The sequence below is a fragment of the Mixophyes fleayi genome, chromosome 6 (assembly GCF_038048845.1).
Source record: "Mixophyes fleayi isolate aMixFle1 chromosome 6, aMixFle1.hap1, whole genome shotgun sequence".
Taxonomy (NCBI): domain Eukaryota; kingdom Metazoa; phylum Chordata; class Amphibia; order Anura; family Limnodynastidae; genus Mixophyes; species Mixophyes fleayi.
The window spans coordinates 150,452,007-150,471,893 of NC_134407.1; positions in this window are offsets into that span (position 1 = coordinate 150,452,007).

A 19,887-nucleotide genomic window follows, 5' to 3' on the forward strand; every position below is an offset into this window, starting at 1 on the left:
AAGTGTAGATGTTGCCTATAGCAACCAATATGATTATAGTTTTCATTTATTTAGTGCATTCTACAAAATGTCTGCTAGAATCTGATTGGTTACTACAGGCAACATCTCCACTTTTTCAAACCCACAGTTTAGTAAATATACCCCCATGTGCCTTGTGCTACTCCAAGGGATATTACCTTGGAAGGTAAATTTATGCTCCCTGCAAGGATTGGTGAGCATACCAGAGCACAGGTGATTGATGAATCCCCAATGTGGATGTACAAAAAAAGTATATCATAAAGGTGGAGGTAACTTGCTTCCAGGTTTCATGCATAAGCATATTGTTTGGGCACAAACAAAACTATTTATTTTTACATTAGCTGTAAGTGTCCTTCATTAGCCAATTGAAATGTTGCTGAGTTCAGAACTATATACTGAAACTTACAATGATTAAGCAGTGTTGACATCCTACAGAAAAAAACCCATAAAAGCTGACCTTCAGATACTTGCAAGCAAATATGAAGTTGAGAGTAGTTTGTTACCTGGGAGCTGAAATCGCATGTGCTCGTAGATACTGACACCAGAACCAAGGAGCTGACGCTGAAGCCAATAAATCTTAGTTCCTTTCGCTTATAATGCTGTTTCTTAAAACAACAACGTATTCAGGATTAATCATACTTGCCGACTTTAGGAACATGGCGTCTGGGAGCTGCCTGGGGGAGGTGAGCGTGTTGGGGGCAGGGCTATGCAAATTGACCATTTTGGCCCCGCCCACGGGGGCCCAAAATGGTCCCAAATGCCGTGATTCCCTGAGAATTACGGCATTTTGGCTCTAATTCTGTCCACTTCCTAGTGAAGTGGGCAGATGCGGGAGACTGCCGTACTCTCCCGGGATTCCAAGAGACCTACCCGGAATCCGTTGGCATGTATGGGTTTAAGTAAAATTATTAAAGCCAGTTTTCCATTTGGGGAAAAAGTAAGCAACATCATCTGTTGCCTAATATTCTTAATTACAATTGTTAGAGCATATACGAATATGAAAAAATTGCTGTTTGATGTTAACATTTAATTCACAGCAAGCAGCCATTTTGATTTACTGGTTTGAAGTTGATGTAGTGTGTTGACTTAATATTGACTTTTAAGGGGTAGATATACTCAAAATCTATAATAATGCAGTGATACCTCAAAAGAATATTATAGATTTTCCCAAGAATCTCAAGCCATTGTTATTCAAATATCAGAATATACAGGGGGAGATTCAATAGCTGGCGATGTGGCGCACGGACATCGCACTGAGCACATTGCCGGCAATTACGGTTGGATAAATAAGCAGAGATTTCTGTCAAATCTCCGCTGCGAGGAGTCTCGTGGATATACCGAAGACTCCTCGAGTCTAATTGAATCTTCCTCACAGACTGCACGTATGAAAACTATGGTAAGAATAAATAAATAAGAAGCTTTTTATGGGTGGGTCCTTATTTAACACTCAGTAATTCTCATGGGTGTAACAAAACTTTACTATATCAGGAGCTTATTCAATAAGCCAGGAGTGGGAGTTTTTTAATGACTTCACTGAGAGATTCAGATACCCGTGAGGGAAACTGTATCATAGCTAAGTGATTCCAGGGAATCTAGTCTACACAATAATAGCATACATTGTGCATGTACAACAAATATACTGTGAGAAAAGGGCAGGTAATAAATTACACTTGTCAACAGAAGATATTCACAAGTAAAAAAAAAATTTAACTTATTAAAATATGTCTCTTGGATAAAAAGAAAAGAATACTTTTTATTATCTCTCTCAAACCAAGGCTTCCTTTTGTGTTATCAGTTTAGTCGACTGGCACATATCAGCTATTTTCTTGTCTAGACAACTCTTTTCTTGCTAAAAAATCTCAGTATTTGATCTTTCTCCCAACTACTTCCAGGAAAGAGTTATATTATTGTAGTATATTATATATCATAATAGTAATTTGTTGCATTTAACTCTAGAAGGACAGCAGGCAAATTGTGGCCCTCCAGCTGTTGTGAAATTACAAGTACCAAAATGCCATTGGCCTTGCATTCTACCTGTGATACTGTCATATTAAATACACTGAACTACATTTGGGTATAAATCTTAATTCACTACAAAAATATCCTGTGGTGTAAACAATAGTGAAGTCACTGGAAAAGATTATAGTGTCACCTTGAGGCCACAAAAAATAACAACTTAGGTAAATAAAATACCTCCATTTGCTCACAAGTGGGAGACTTTATTGGAAATGAAATTACTGCACTATTTTGCAAACGCAACTTTCGCAAAATTGATAGTTTTTGGCCAACTTCTGGGTAACAGACGCTTTACCTGCAGATAAACTGCACAGATAAATACTGTACTTTTACACACTGTGTAACAGGAAATAGGAAACACATTTCTAAATAATTTCTAATGTTAATTTCCACCTTACAAGGATCTTATACTCTATCTCTAACAAGGAAGGAGAGAGACTGAAAAAAACAGACTGCTTTTCACTTGCTTATTTACAAGTCAGGAAGAATTTGTAACCCTCATTAACATACCTCCCAACTGTCTAAGCTTTGGCAGGACATCCCGATTCACAGACTGCAAAATGGGAAAGATTTAACTGAAAAGTGGGTGGAATTTTACCCATACTTGCCAACTTTCCCGGAATGTCCGGGAGACTCCCACATTTTGCGAGAGTCTCACGGACTCCCGGGAGAGTGTGGCAATCTCCCGAATCTGCCCACTTCACTAGGAAGTGCCCACTCCCTAGTGAAGTGGGCTGAATTAGGTACCAAACGCAGCGATTCCCAGTGAATCGCAGCGTTTGGCCCCGACACTGCTGTCAAATGACGCGTTTGCGTCATTACGTCCTGGGGACGGGTCCAATATGATGTGCATTTTGGAGCCCCGTCCCCCATCACGCCCGCCTCCCCCGGCAGGCTCCAGGAAACCAACTTTCTAAAGTTGGTAAGTATGGTTTTACCTAATTTTGATTTCTAGGCTGTGTTTGGGTACAACGGGAGTTGCTTATTTTGTCCCGCTTTAGAAATTCTAAATTTTGGGAGGTATGCATTAATACAAGGAGGAATCTGCATTGATGGGGTTTGCATTCAAATAGATAAATCCTAAACCAGCTGTAACTGAAATACAAATCACGTAATATAAAACTTCTAATAATATTCACAAATATATATGTAATGATCCCACTCCCCATTCTCCTCCTCTTTTACAGCTGGAGTACCAAAGGCCCTCCTTCATAAACTCCCTATTCGTGTGTATGGGAAGTCTATGAGGGAGGGGCATAAACATGAACTTGACCTGCTTGCAAGAAACTGAGGGTCACATACAGAGCTCACATGAGCCTGTGGGAAATGGTCGTCCAGGGTCAATCACAAGGAATCCCCTGTATTTCTGTTAGGTAGCATGATAATAACCAAGTTTTACTAGCATGTGAATGTATTAAGAAGACAAAAATAGAATGTTATTGAATGGAGTTTAATTTGTTGGAAATGTCACAATATTAAGGTACATATAAAAAATATATTATAAGTGGATATACAGTAAAAAACAATTGTGCAAACAAGTTTCTTAAAAAGGAGATCAGCAGAAACAGAAAAACACACAATTTCTTGATTTCCGTGCTTGGACCAACAGAAATATGTAACAAACTTGCTCCTTCAACCCCCAGCCCTTCGCCCCTGTGATGTCACTAGAACCCTGTGTATATACTAATGAGGGTTTACAACAGCCACTACACACACAATTTAGTAGAGAAATCTTTAAAATTAAGTATCTCTTTGCCTGTATATCATTGAAACATAATTTTACATCAATCAAATGGTCACAAATTTACACACAGATACATATGAAATATGACTGTATTAGGTATTTTATTTTGAACAAGACTTGATAACTATATCTTTTGTATGCAATTAGTATTTAAGTTCAGTATACCTCATGGGCATTTCTTCACTTTCTTCAATGGGGCTCAGTGCTTAGCATTTCTGCCTCACAGTGCTGGGTCATGAATTTGGTTCCTGACCAGGGCCTTATTTGTGTGGAGTTGTGTGGAGTTGGTATGTACTCCCCTTTTTTGCGTTGGTTCCTCCTGGTGCTCCAGTGTCCTCCCAGACTCCGAAAACATACTGGTAGTTTAATTGGCTGAAGACAAAAACCCCACTCTGTGTGTGTCTGACTGTATATGTGTTAGGGAATTGTAAGGGAATGTGTTAAGCTCCGAAGGGGCATAGACTGATGTAAATGACAAATATTCTCTATATAGTGCTGTGGAATTGTTGGCACTATATAAATAAATGATGATGATCATCATTATATACATACAGATGTTGTATACCTCTTATAACAGACACATACCACAGAAGGGTGTTTGTATAGGGTAAGTGGAAAGGTGAGCCTGGCAGCATAATAAAATGAACCCCTCTGTTTGTTTGTTAACTCTTTCTTTGCTGCCCATGGTGAGTTAACTTGATAAAACTCATTATGGGGCATCATAATTTATATATCATAAATTTTATTTTTGACACTCCTATGTCATAATTCACAACATGATAATTTATATAATTTATTTCATATATTTGGCATCTGATAATGTTACTATGAGAGTGGAGTTTTGTTTAATACCACTAGGTGGGGCTCACCCATGTTATATTTTTTAAAGAAACAAATATATCTTCATGAGCTTTGTAATAAAGGGCTCACCGTGTATGTTCCCATAAACTTCACATCAACCTTAAAATCTAAACACTTGCTTGCAAATAAACACACAGAGACATGTATAAGTTATTAAAAATTGCCAGAACTTTTATTATGATTTTATTTTAACTAAACCTATGGTGGCAAAGAAAGGGCACTGCTCTCAAGCTGATAACACTAGATCACAAGTGGACTGGCGCAAACCGCCGTAAGTCCACAACCACGGGGAACAAATCCCATCATAACTTGCGCTGAGTTGGCGTCAGAGTGACTGCCCCTTTAAAACTCACGCTGCCCTCCCTCACTGAGCCGGACAGGGATCCTCCTCACCGAAGAACCAAAAAGGGAGTCACTGGTGCCTCCAAGGGGACAGTGACCTACGACCAACTACCTGTGCGCCCTCAAATCAGCCGCTGAACGCAGTGCCTTCCTACCGCAACATTAGCCTAAAATTACTCAAAACTAGGAGTGGGTGGGTGGGATCTCGTGCTGTGGAATGAGGCAGACCAGGAAGTACAGCCCACTATATCAATCAAGGCCCCTCCCACAGGAACTACCATTGGTCAGGCCCAACCCTATGTTAACCCCTTCAGGTAAGTGTTCAGCTTACTACAAACCCTGTCGCCCTTTAAGTGCGTTGATCCTAAAAAGCCTCACTTGTCATTTATTACATTATACATTTTTATACATTCAGTAACTAAATTGATTGGTGTAATATTTGCACATCATCAGCATTCCCCCTTGGGGATAAATGCATAAAACTAGGCTGCCACTATACTTGGGTTTCTGTACTGAAAAGGGATAATTACAGAGAAACTCCAGCTCTTTGAGCCTTTTCTTGAAAATGCAACTGATAGAAAAGGAACAGAACTGTTAGGATGGATTGTATGTATAATAATATCTATGTTGTGTTTCATAAAATAAATTTCAAGTACACTTAATACTGGGAATATGCTGAAAACAGTATAGATCTAAAACTGAATTTCACTCTTATATTATGTGAAGGGCAATTTCACTGGCCATTTATCCTAAGGGAACATTTGGGAATTTGGGAGAAAAATAAGTGATGACTCCATCTGTGTGCTGTACAGTGACAGACATTTTCTTGTAGCACACATCCTCTTGGTACTTTATTGTAGCTGCCATTTTCTTTTAGTATACCTCCTGGTAAATGCATTTTATTTATAAGCAAACAGCCGCCGCTCTCAAGCACACTGGCTTCTGGGAGATTTCCAGATTCTCTTAGGAGTACGGGAAATCACCCACTATTTTGTGAATCTCCCAGACATTCCAGGAAAGTTGACCTTAAATTATGCCTTTAATTGTACTGTAGTTATACGAGGAAAAGGTACATTGCAGTTTCAGACTAATGAAATTACAGGTATTTTACTAATACACAAGTAGTATCATAACTTTTTTTTCTGCTTTAGAACAGCATTTTTCTCCTGCAAATGTAGGAAATGGAATACCTTGTAGTCATACTTGTCCACTGTCCCAGAATCTCAGGAGGCTCCTCCATCTGTTCACAGACCGGGGGCTAAATTTGAGCTGGGACCAGATTTGGCAGCTCGATTATCCCGGTTACATCCTTCGTCCCTGCAGTGGATGCTAGTTACGAAGCGGGCCAAAGGGGGTGCCCCACGACACTTAACACCTTTTTCAGTGCACCCGCATTGTCTGGAGGCGCAGGCTTACCGTGGCCACAGCCCACATCAACTTCTTGTGCCGCCTGGTTGGTAAGCTTGAAACAGCTCAAAAAAGGGGAAAATCCAGCTACTTACCTCCTCAAGCTTCTCCAGTGTATGGTGACATTGGGCTGTTTGCATTGTGCTGAGATTCTGTTTCACGGGCTCTGGGGTGGCCGCCATCTTGTCATCCTGCTGTTGCGGGCTGCACTTGGAGTAACAGGTATAATTCTGCCCTGATTCAGCAATTTGGACATTACCTCACAGAAGAGGCCGTTCTCCGGTTCGCATCTAGGTACACAGTGAGTAAAGGAACAGTGCTTCTTGTTCCCTGACAAACTCTGGCGAAAGCTCCCTGTTAATATCTTTCTGCTGAACAGGTCTGCTCTAGTGCATTATAAAGACCAGCAGTAGATGGTAGCCACAATAAAGAGCTTCTGCAAGTGACATTTCTCCATTACCAATACACACTACTGCAACAGAGACTTAACCACCTTAGCAATATACTTGAGCTGTTACGCAGCTGGGACTGTTCAGGACATTCAGGGTGCTGAGTGGATCTTTATACACTAGAACTATTTTGACAGAAAGGGCAAGAGCAGCAGTCGTCACCACCTCAGGCTCTACTTCATATTCTGTCACAACAAAATGGGAAAACATAGTCAGAAGACCACGACCAGACTCTAGCGCTTTGCACACCAGTCTTCTTCCACATCGGCTGGGGAAGCCCAGCCTCCAACAACTGACCCTCGATCCTCCTCTGATATTAACCAGCAGGACCAGGTAGATTCACCGTCCATTCAACAGATGTTGTCCGCCATTACGGCCTCAGAAAAAAGGGTCACTGATAAAATTGACGAAGCTCAAGCTGATCTGTCCCTGATGAGGCATGAAATGCAAAAAATACGAGAAAGGGGGAAACCAAAAATCGAATCTCTTCTCTGGAAGATACTTCAGCACCCGTGAGAGGGGAGCTACAGAGCCTTTCTACACAAGTCTCCCAGTGTAAAACCAAAATGAAAGATCTAGAGGGCCACCTGAGGCACAATAATCTCTGATTTGTGGGTCTACCAGAACGTGCAGAAGGATCTGCTCCGGAACAGTTTTTTGAAACCTGGTTGAGTTGTTTGGACTAGAGGCATTTTCCCTCCAATTTGAGGTAGAGAGGGCACATCGCCTTCCACCACAGGCACCTTCACCTGGCACACCGTCACGGAAATTTATAGCAAAACTCATACACTTCAAAGATAGAGACACGGTCCTTAGACTGGTATGCCAAAAGGGCCCATTAGAGTGTGACAACACCACAGTCTCAATATTTCAAGCCTTCAAGCTGCATGTCCAGAAGTCGAGAGCTCGATTCACCTCAGTTAAACAAAAACTGTGTGAACTAAACTTGTTCCCAGCGAGGCTTCAGGTGGAGGAACAGGGCCAACACCACTTCTTCTCTACACCACAGGAAGTGATGGCGTGACTGGAATGACCCCCGCAGGGGAGAGTAAGGAATGTTCCTTAATGTTCTTATCAAGCTTGGGAATTTGAAATAGTCAATGCCAATATTTATTTACTACTTACAAATATATAGTTTGTCCTATTGTTTCTATTTTACAGGACTGTCAGCAGAGACTTAGCTACACATTAAACGAGAGGAAGGTTCGTGGTAGGTATAGCTAGGACTATATAGCTCCTCCACTCGGTTTGTTGGAAGGTACATTGTTTCTCACTCTATTCTCCTGTATAGAACATATTTGCGAATGGGATGTACTCAACTTAGTTTATTTTGCATATCCTTCCCTTTATAACCACGTATAATGGGGAGTCTAAGAAGATTGAATCCATCATTAAAAAACATTGGAATGTACTACTAGGGGACAATGAACTTAAAAAGATCCTCCCTCCAAAACCTAAATTCGTGTACAGAAAATCTGGGAATCTCAAGTCCAGACTACTCAAGAGCACAATTCCCCCAGAAAAGGAAGATAAGGAGGGTACATGGCTAAACAAACAAACTGCTGGATATTACTATTGCAATTGGTTCATATACATCCTCAGAACCCTCACTCCAAAGGGTCTCAATACTGACTTTGATCTAAACACTTTTCATTGATTTTTTTGTTTAGAATTATTATTTTCCTGTAATGTTTTATCTTACTTTTCCTGCATTTTCCCTTACTCTTTGTCGATCATTTATCCTAATAACATTTGATTTTATAAAAGATAATGTTTGGCACAATATACCTTACCTTCATATTTTCTTTTTATACTGATCATACAAGTTATCGACTTCATAGCTATCTCTTTATATAATTCTGCCGTTATTTGGCTAATTACATCATAATGCCAATTTATTGTTATATACAGTGCATAGCATTATGCATCACAGACTTTTCATTAAGGCAATGAATAAGAGACTGTGGGAACTGTCCTCCTATCAAATCTATTGGGACCAATGAAAGACGAGGAGGCGGCTCTCCTGGTGCTGCCACTCACATAATGTGCACCAATAATAATGGAGTTATGCAAATTGGTTCCAAATATCATTGGGGTAAGGACAGCCCGGGTCCGATTATTGCCTCATTTATCCCTGAGGAAGCCCATCAAGGGTGAAACGCGTTGTTACCTTTATATTTTTCATAACAGACACCCCTTTCAGTCACTGTCAAGGACTTTACTTTTGCCGGCCGGCGAAAGCGATGTAGCGGACTTCCGCTTTACGTATGCGCATGTGCGCTCTTCAACCACTTCATCCACATCAATTCTAAGGACACCGTGAAAGAGTGGACAGCTGTAACAATCCTGTCCAGGTTTTCTACTTTTCCTGTCTACTCCGTTCTCCTGTGGACTCACTTCAGGGTGTGCCATTCAAACCTGCTCTATTTAAACTCAGCACTGACACCTGCTCACTGTCAGTGCAACTTGTTTGCTAGCCTGTCTCCATGGACTTCTGTGCATTCTCTGATCCTTGTGTATTCCTGAACTCTCCTGTTGGATTTCCTGTGGGTGAACCTGCTTCATCAACCAAGTGCTGGCAGCACCATCTTTGGGACTCTGTTTGCAAGTATCTCTATGCATCAATTTACAAGACTTTGTTTATTATGCCAAGTGTGCGGATTCTCATCATTGTGATATTCTGAACTGCCATCTCACCTATACTACTGTACAAGAACTTATTTGATACCTTCTGGGTTGTTCCGCTGACGCTGCTATATCTACACTCTGCGGTGATCAGATCCTTATCTTGCATATATGTTGTAGTGAAATCTCTACTAATTACCGGACCCCTGTGGTATCCTGAACATCATTACTCACCATCTCTGCTGTGTACAGAACTTTGCTGCATTGTTTTTCATGTGTTGATATGTACTTATGCTCATATTCATTGAAGTACTTATTAAGCAGACCCACTGTCTTGAGTTCTTATTCTCTAAACATCATATGATCCTTACTCAGCTACTCATGTGCACAGGCCATCATGGGAACCGCCTACTAGGCCTGATATTATTCCAGTCCATAACAGCGTTGCAGCCTTCGATGAGAGGGAGGTTTCGATGACCGGGACTGCAGGAATTTTCCGAACTAGAAGAGTAAGTCAGTTTACCGACCTCCTAGACCACTGCTCCCTCCCGCCCAGCTTCCAATCAATTTATTGCGGTTTGGATTCAGTGTTTTAAGACATTTTGACATACACTATCCTGTCAAGATTTAAGCTTTATACTACAGCTTCGGCAAATACTGATACGGATTACCAGCTTATTGGTTTGACTTGTATATCCATATGTCCTTATGCTGTTTTGTATTTGTTTATATTGTTAGAGTGATCACTCTTTATGTTTTGTGCACTGCATTTTAACTATTTTTTGCATAGTGCTACCATATAGTAACATCAACCTATACTCTCATCTATCCTATTATTGCGCCGGGGTACTCAATATTTTTCCAGTTTTATAGGAGACTGGGCCCTTTCTCCCTAGCCTTTGCTTATTCCCTTCTTTTACATAGGAAGCGTAATTCTTCCACCACCCATCTCCATTGTATTGTTATTTTTATTGTTCTCACCAGAATGCTATTATATTTACTTATGACTAAGGTAAGTTACTTCTCTCCACTGTGCACGGAAAGGGTCACCAGACTCCTCTCTCCAGCAGTTTGCTCCTTACTGCTACCTTATATCCGATACTCTCCATTGCTGTATGACTCTGCATATCTGTAAGTAACTACACTGGGGGGGGGGGGGGGCTCTGCTTGTTTACTTGAAACACCAGAGGGTTGAACGATAAGACTAAACGCTCCCTTGTACTATCCCAGCTCTGAAAATATAATGTAGACATAGCCTGCCTAGTTGAGACGCATCTCTACAGTAGTAAAGTTTTGGCTCTAAAGCATCAGTGGGGGGGTAAGCGTATCATTCTACACACTCAGCTAATTCCAGGGGAGTTTCTATACTAGTCAAGAAATCATTAACCTTTGCAGTAGAGCATGTGCAGATTGACCCTTTTACGAGGTATGTGTTCCTTAGGGCGGTTGTTAACATCTCCCCGCTTGTAATCCTGGCAATTTACATCCCGCCTCCTTATAACAATGATATTTTGTGTAAGGCTTCCACTTTTATGGCACTCTCTCCAGCCTCTTCGATGGTGTGTATGGGAGATTTTAACAACGTCCTTCACACAGGGTTGGATAGATGGCGAGAGTCAAATGTACCTCTTCCTGGCGGTCCCATTCCCTTTTCTCGCCTTATGGAGAAGATGGGCCTGGTCGATGTGTGGAGGCTGAGAAACCCAAATAAACAACACTTCTCCTGCCACTCTACCAGTTATCACACCATATCGCGAATAGATTTGATTTGACCCTCCCTATCTTTAAATCCATGTGTCATCTCCATTGAATACCTCTCCAGGGGCATTTCAGATCACTCTTCAGTCCTTATATGCACTGACCTGACTAATGACAGAAGAGTAAGATTTTGGAAGTTAACTGTCCTCTGGGAGGGATACTTTACTGAAAATAGTATATCATCATTCCCGGCTGTCCTTTAGGATGCATTTAAGGTTTTTCTAAAGGGGACCCTTTTTAAAAAAGTTTTGGACACCAAAAATTCGAATAGAAAACTAGATTTTATGCTGGAACAATGATATAGGGACTTGGAGTGTTTATATCTTAGATCACATACACTCGAGGATCGTCTCCAATTGTTGAAGGTTCAGTTAAAATGGAGAGACTATCTCTTTGACAAATCCAAACGGCGCCTCTATTCTCACAACACTGACAGTACTCACAGGCTGACATGAGTGGAAGTTACCTAGCCTGTCTAACAAGAGAGCAACAGACTAGAAGAATTGTCCCAGCAATTTACAACAATTAACATGTTGAAATTTTTAAGGGTGGGGAAATTGTTGACAGGTTTTTCCAATACTATAGAGGTACCTACACTTTTAGGGTACAATACTCATATACTCCGTTAAACGCATATTTAGACTCCATTAAACTTCCTAGTTTCTCCCAGGATTCGGCATCCCTTCTAAATGTGCCACTCACAGTTGAAGAAATAGACACTGCTATATCCCCGTTTCCTAATCACAAGGCTCAATGAGTTGACAGTCTCCCTATAGAACTGTATAAAAAAAATTAGAAACTTTTTTGTCCCACAACTGCTGGACAATTTTAAATGTTTGTATGACTTGGGCTCTCTGCCCCCTTCAATGTCTGAGTCGCTGATAATGGTCCTGCCAAAACTAGGGAAAGATCCCCTTTATCCCGAATACTACAGACCCATTTCTCTCTTCTGTACTGATGTTAAAATATTAGCCAAAATTCTTGCTACCAGACTGAACTTTATTATTTCTGAGCTAGTTCACCCTGATAGACATGGTAAATCCACCATTTCAAATATACGCCGCCTTATACCCACATCTAGCTGTCCCATGAAGCCGAGGAGGGGGCAGTGGTAGTGTCTTTGAATGCTGCCAAGGCCTTTGACTCGAGTGGGCATACTTATGGGAAGTATTACGCAGATTTGGGTTGGGGATTGAATTTATTAAGTGGATTCAGTAACTATATTCAGCCCCGGCGGCAAGAGTCTCAGTAAATGGCCACACTTCCTCCCCTATTTTAGGCCCCCTATTGGACAAGGAGTGGTCCCATATGCTTAAAAGTCTCCGCAATGCCACATCCTGCCTTCACTACTGTGAAAGGATGGACTGCCTATGCCACCCTGTCTGTTGTTGCTGGGAACCGACTTGGCTTACTCTGCCACCGTCCCCTTTCATTATTCAGAATATGCCCCCCTGCCGCAGTAAGAGGATTCTGCTGCCACCACTGGGCTCCTTTATGGCTAAGAACCACGTTATTTCTCTGCAACTGTCGCTGCTAGTGTACTCCCGTGCTGGTACACTTGGGCTGGTACCCCTGACCGCTGTGGATGGATCCCGCTGGCCTATCACACTGGCCAGCTCCTGAGTAGCGGCAGAGCGGTGGTATTGTTGAGCAGGGTCCAAACCTCAGAAACAGCCGGAAGACGGATTAGACTTGGGGTCTAATCTGTAGGTCACAGGATTAAAGCAATATTGAATAAGTTGTCAAGCAAGGTCTTGAAGCAGAGTGATGTTTATTGCTCAAGTGTCCTGACAAGGACAGTTCCACTGATTAAAAGGTATCAGTGGTCAGGTCAGATGGAACATCAGAATGATACATTACATGCTCACAGAGCTCACCTTTTATATAGTTTGGACACAGCGTCAAAGGGTAAGCCAGCCCCCTTGAAGTCTGAGCTATTTTTAGAATCAGGATGTCATGTGTTTACACAAACATGGATTTTCATGAATTGCAAAGACAACAATATTCACACTTATCTATGAAATTCTAGAAATGCTGTGATGTCCTGCATCTGGTTTTCAGCCGCAGAAAATCTAGGAGCCAGTCTTATTTAAACCTTCCTGCTTTCAATGTTGGACCTTCACACATCAAAAGATCTAATTAACATGATATTAGCATGAGTCCTTTCTTCCAACAATTGCAGAATACACATTTCCTTCAAAGAAAAGAATTCCCCAAACAAGACATTTCCTTACACCAATTTACAAAAGGCTTTCTAAACAAAGGCTTATTGTATCAGATATATACATCAGAAAGAAGCCATTTCCTCTAGAAAGGTCAAAACAGAAAAAAAGAAATTTTCTCCCCCTGGTCTCAGAAATTAAAGATTTCCCTTACCAAAATATACCCAATTTAAAAAATAAGTGCATGTGCAATTATAAAAATAAGCGCCCTGTGCTATTTCCTTTAAATAAATTTATACCATAAGTTATTTATAAGTGATCCAGTCACACTTACCAACAAATCCACTTATATGTACTGCACAGAGTTTATCTTACCCCTACCTGTCTGTATCGTATGGGTCAAAGGAGTAACCTGTCATGCCCAAAATGTTGTTCCCTATCGGCTGATTTCCGACATAAGTTATGGGGTTGCCTAGCTATAAATACTTCTTGGTCAGATGTCTGGGATTGTGTTCTCAAACCTTTTCCCCTTGCCACCCTCCCCTCCCCCCCCCCCCATGAACCCCAAGTGTTCTCTTTATGGTATTTTGTTAGAAGAGTTAACTAATAAGTATATAGCTATATAGAGCACTGGTAAATGCCAGAGTGCAACATGAAAGATACATGTACACCTGTAGAAATGCTAAATCAAAATATCACAAAATATGGTCCCGATGGTATTCATCTAGATACCGAGCTTGCTCAAATGATCTGGTGTCGTCTGATTAATTCCCCCGTTGGAGGTAGGGGAGAGAGGGTCCCTCTGGTTAACTCGTTCTGTGTGAGAGAAACATGATGGCAATCACTGAATGTAAGCTTATATAAGCATTACTTGTCATTATATTTACTATCTATATGCTTTTTGTGGTGATTCTTATAACCTTATTTCTGCCTAATGCTGTCATAGCTCATTGATGTTATTATTAGAGATGCTCATTGCCCCCCGTGTTTTGGTTTTGGATCTGGATTACCTTTGGGTTTTGGATTTGCAAAACAGCCCTTGTGTGTTTTGGTTTTGGGTTTTGGTTTTGTTTAGCTATTTTTTACAAAATTCAATTTTTGGGGCTAAAATCACATAATTTAGGTATTAGTTTGTACCTAAAATATTATTAACCTCACTAACACTAAATTGCAGTGATTTCCATTAAATTTTTACCATCTCACAGGTCACAATATGCTTTTCATACACTTTCAGCCAAATACTACAGCGAGCTGGCTGGATGTTAAGCGACAGAGCATCAACACAAACACACTGCAGTTTATATCATATCTAGAAAACATTGCCACACACCAGTGTCACAAACTCACAATAGAAAAGTAATACAAGATGGAAATGTCCTTGCGCCGTCCCACCCACCCAAATGTTGGATCTTACAAAGGACATGCACACTTTAACAAACCAAGCACTTCAGCGACAAGGGCTGCCACTTTTGTGGCTGAAGTGCTTGGTTTGTTTGGGCCCCCACTAAACCAGCTATCAATGCCCTAAATGCAAGTTAGACCAACAGTGCTGTCAAATGAATTCTACACTATCAAGATATTGTCGTCATCATCTTCAGCATCATCCTCACCCTCATCAGTGTATACATCATCATCACAGACTATTAATTCATCTCCACTGGAATCCGCCATTACAGAAGTGTCATTACTTGGATGTATTTGCCGGTAAAGGCCTTCCTCATGGAAGATGGAGTTCATTATGATGAACATCATCTTTTCCACATTTTTAGGAAGTAGCCTCCTACGTCGATCACTGACAAGGTTCCCGGCTGTGCTGAAAACACTTTGAGTACACACTGGAGGGTGGGCAGCTTAGGTATTGCAAAGCGAGTTTGTACATGGGTTTCCAAATTGCTTATTTTTCCTCCCAGTATGGAAAGGGACTGTCTGACATGTTGATTTCAATGAACTCTTGGAAATAATCCTCCATCATCCTTTGCATGTTAATAGTAGGATCGGATGGAGTTATGGCCGCGGTCACACTTTTTGGTCTGCCACCTGCGTCATCCCTGCTTCTCTTTGGAAAACACAATTTCTTACAAGCAGCAGCTGCCTGAGAAACTGAAGGAGTAGACGTTGCGAAGCCACAAACCAGTTCAGCGGTCAACTTGCTGACCAGGAGCTCCTTGCGTCTCTTCAGATGTCGGTCAGTTGGAAGCAAAGAATCTACATAGGTCTTAAACCTAGAATCAAGCACAGTCGCCAAAACATACTGATCCGACTTCAAGATTTTAATAACTCTTGGATCATTGCGAAGAAAATTAAGTATTTGATCTACAAGGCCAACATACTTTGCAGAATTGCTTTCTTTCATCTCCTCCTTCAGTTTGTCAACTGCTTTTCCAAAAGTCAAATTAAGGGAATGACTTGGCTCAAGCTAGCAGAGTCTGAACTCACTTCACACGTCACAACTTCAAATGGTTTTAGCACCTTGCACAACACAGAAAGGATTCTCCACTGTGCAAGACTGAAATACATTCCCCCTCCTTTCACAATGTCATGGCTTGTGCAAAACGCTTGTATGGCTTTACGCTGTTCCTCCATCCTCTGAACCATGTACAGGGTGGAATTCCATGTTGTTAACACCTCTTGCTTAAGTTGGTGCCAGGGCAAATTAAATTGTTTTTGGAGCTGCTGCAATATCCTACATGCTGTGGCAGAATGCTGGAAATGTCCCGAAATTTTACGGGCCACCGAAAGCATCTCCTGAACCTCACGGTTATTTTTCAAGAAGCTCTGCACCACCAAGTTTATTGTGTGAGCAAAACAGGGAATGTGATGGAATTCACCCAGCTGTAATGCTCGCACAATATTGGCGGCGTTATCAGAAATGACATATCCCGGGGAGAGTCCAAGTGGCATAAGCCATGTATCAATGACATCCCTAAGTTTTAGTAACAAATTATCACATGTATGCCTGTTAGTGAAGCCGATGATACAAAGAGTAGCCTGCCTGTGAGAAATATTACGAAGTGGTGTACATACTGCTGCTGTTCCTACTTGTGAAGGTGAATGACCAACCCAGTTGACTGTCACAGTCATATAATCTTTTGTTTGCCCACTTCCACGTCCACATATCTGTGGTTAAGTGTACAGTGGGTAGAATGGTATTTTTGAGGCCAATTATTACATTTTTACAGACGTTCTGGTACAGTTGAGGAATAGCTTTTCTCAAAAAATGGTGTTGCGATGGAATTTGGTAACGGGGACACAAGACCTCAATTAACTGTGAAAAACCACCTGTGTTTATAGTAGATATTGGACGCAGATCTAACACTAGCATAGTCACCATGGCGTCTGTGATCCGCTTTGCGACTGGGTGACTGCTGTCATACTTGCTTCCTCTAGCAAAAGATTGTTTTACAGTTAATTGTTGTAAAGTACTAGTGGTCTTCTTCTTGGGCTGCTTATGGGAGGAAGATTCACCCCCAGCAGCAGGACCAGCAGCAGCAGTGGAGAATTTCTCTGAAGGAATCCAGGATAGTGGAGGAGTCATCTAGCCTTAGCATCTTGGATGCAGGACTAACTCCGATCGCTACTGAGGATATTGATGAGGACGGTGTTGTGGGTGTAGTTTGCAGGCATGAGGATGTAGGTGAGAGAGGGGTGATAGCTGATGATGGGCTGCTTGTTGTTATTTTTTTAACATAATTTTAAGATTTTCCCAACACCTTGCAATGAACTCGCGTCGAATGGCGTAACATTGATGAGGTTCCTAGATGGCTAAGGTCCCTCTCTCGACTGACTGTGGCTTTACATACACTACAAATGGCTAGACAACTGTTGGCAGGATTTGGGTAGAAATAATTCCACACATAAGTGGCTTTTTTGGTCTTATGTCCAGGCACGACAATGGCCTTCTTCTTATCATGTGCCAGAACTGCTTCCACTGGTGCAAGACTTACACAAACAACATCATCCTCATCAACATCCTCATTAGCGGCCTCGTCGGTTACACAAATATCCCCCTCATCCTTTCCAATTCCAAACTGGCATCCTCAATTAGTGTATTACCGGCTACACTCGGGCTGTTCAGGAACACATCAGCAGAAATGCTGAAAGGGGCCTTCTTTATGGGTACACTATCAGAATGGTCACGATTACACATAGCACTCGTGGATGGACTCTCCTCAGGGATTGGTGTCATTTCTGAATCTGAGCATACATTTTCCTCTAATACCTTACTGTTTTTTTGCAGCTCGGCTTTTACACGTAACAGTATTTGTGCACCACTTTTGAAGTCCGAATTACTTGGTCTTGCTTGGTCACGAATGACCAAACAAGAAGATGCATCAGTAACAATTTTAGATCTCGCACTCAGAGAAAGGCGAAGACCTCATTCTTTCTTTGCCACTGCGTGTGTAGAATGGCATGTTGTCTTTTTTTTTTTTTTCGGCAGTTAACTTTTCCTGGATTACAGCTATTTTTTTCAACATCGTAAAAGGTGTTTTTTTGTTTGTGTTTCTCCCTGACTTCAAAAGACTATGTACTGTTACATAGGCTTTACCAGATGATGTACAGGGAAAACTATCATCAGGACTGGTGGCAGCAGCTGCTTGCTGCTCCTGGTCTTCTGTGTAATGCTGTGAATCCATTTGGATAAAATCCTACACTTTTTGGTGCAAATTCAGAAAATAAGCCTGCAAGGACTTGTATATTTGTATTTCAGCAATAACAAAATTAGCAACGCAGCTCTCCTCTTTGAGTGTATATAACACCCTAGACTTTTTGGTGCAAATTCAGAAATAAAGCTTGCAAGGACTTGTATATTTGTATTTCAGCAATGACAAATTCAGCAATGGAGCTCTGTGCTTTGTCACTCTATCCTACCCCTTCTGTATCCCTCTCTCAAATGGCACTAGATCGCCGTGGAGGGCGGTATTTATAGATTCCAAAACTTGCAAGATCCGAGATCCGACGACGTCACAATGATGTTTTGCCTCGTTTTGGAATCCGAAATAGCGCAAAAATACTGAGCCGACTCGGCTCGGTATTCGGATCCCCGAAGTTCGGGTGGGTTCGGGAAACCGAGCCCGTCCATCTCTAAATATTATACGTATTCTTTATCAGTTTGTTTTATCTGGAGTCATCACCTGTAATAGGTGAGCATTACAAATGTATCTAATGGGGAGCACTGTTCCCCATCACACACAATTCCACTGTCAAAGCACTGTAAGCAGCAATATGACAGAAGAATCACTATGATGTGACAGGGGAAAAGGGTGCCACATCCACTTTACTATAATGCTGACAGAGCATATACATCCGTCATTTTACAATACCCGTTTCCTACCTAGAAAAACATATTGATCTAAAGCACCTGTCTGGCACAGCCCTTAGGCGATATAATTTTTGGTGATGTTCTTTTTTAAATCACAGTGATGTTATTTTCACGCGGGGAGGAGCCTTATAAAGGGGTGCCAATGAGAGACAACCAATGGATGAGCGGAGAAGGTGAAAACAGGTGAGACGGTCACTCACGCATACGCAGGACAGCTGCCAACATGAAAGCCGAAAGAGAAAGCAGGGAATCTGGAAACTGGTAGGCGTGCTGGTTACCGGGTGGCAGAGCGGCGTGTGACACCACCATGCTGAGAGCCTTCTTTGTTTGTAAGTGCATCTGCAGAACTCTTATTGAAAAGAACATTTGCTCTGCTGGGAAGTCCATGTCTCACTTTTTTCTCCTGCCCTCTTTGGAGGACCCTTGGTTGGGACAAGTGGGACAGCTCCTTTCCTTACAACTAGTCTACACCTTGGTTTTAACTGGATGTTGGACAATTTGTGAGGGAGCACCATCTGGAGTGACTTAAACCAGACAAGTGGAAGCCAAAAACTGTCCACAAGCTCATCAGAGCGAAAGACTTTATGGAGTCTGTTCCAGGGCTCCCTGTTGCTACAGCAAAACACATGTAGGAGAATGTTGCCTCTAAGAGGCTGAAAAATAGACACAAAGACATTGCATGGATGGTTATCCAGGAGGCTCTGCCTCTCAGGAAATTCATGCAGTCCCGGAACCTGTGCTGATATGTTCACTGCCCCTTTTGTATCACCAGAAGGGAAACAGCGCTGCATATTTTTGGGGACTGCCCCACTGCACAGGCACTGTTGGATGACAGTGTGCTCAGGACTTGCCGTTCATACAATTTGGTATTTTATGGATTATTTCCTGGGACCCACACCATTGGGGCAATCCAGGAACTGTTTTAAGGACGCTATGTGGCTTGTCAGGAATCGCCTCATTTTGAACCGGGAGAAGATGACCATCCAGGACTGTCTCAGGCTGATCCACAGCCTGCTAAGAGACTACAACACCATGGACAGTCCTGAGGAGGAGGAAGATGATTAACTTTATGTCTCCCTGTGCTCCTTCTCCTTCTCCCCTCCTATGTGTGTTTTTTTATCATTAAAACCTTTGGCTTGTGCTTCCCCTCCCTTACCCTTTCAACCCATTCCCCTATCACTGTTT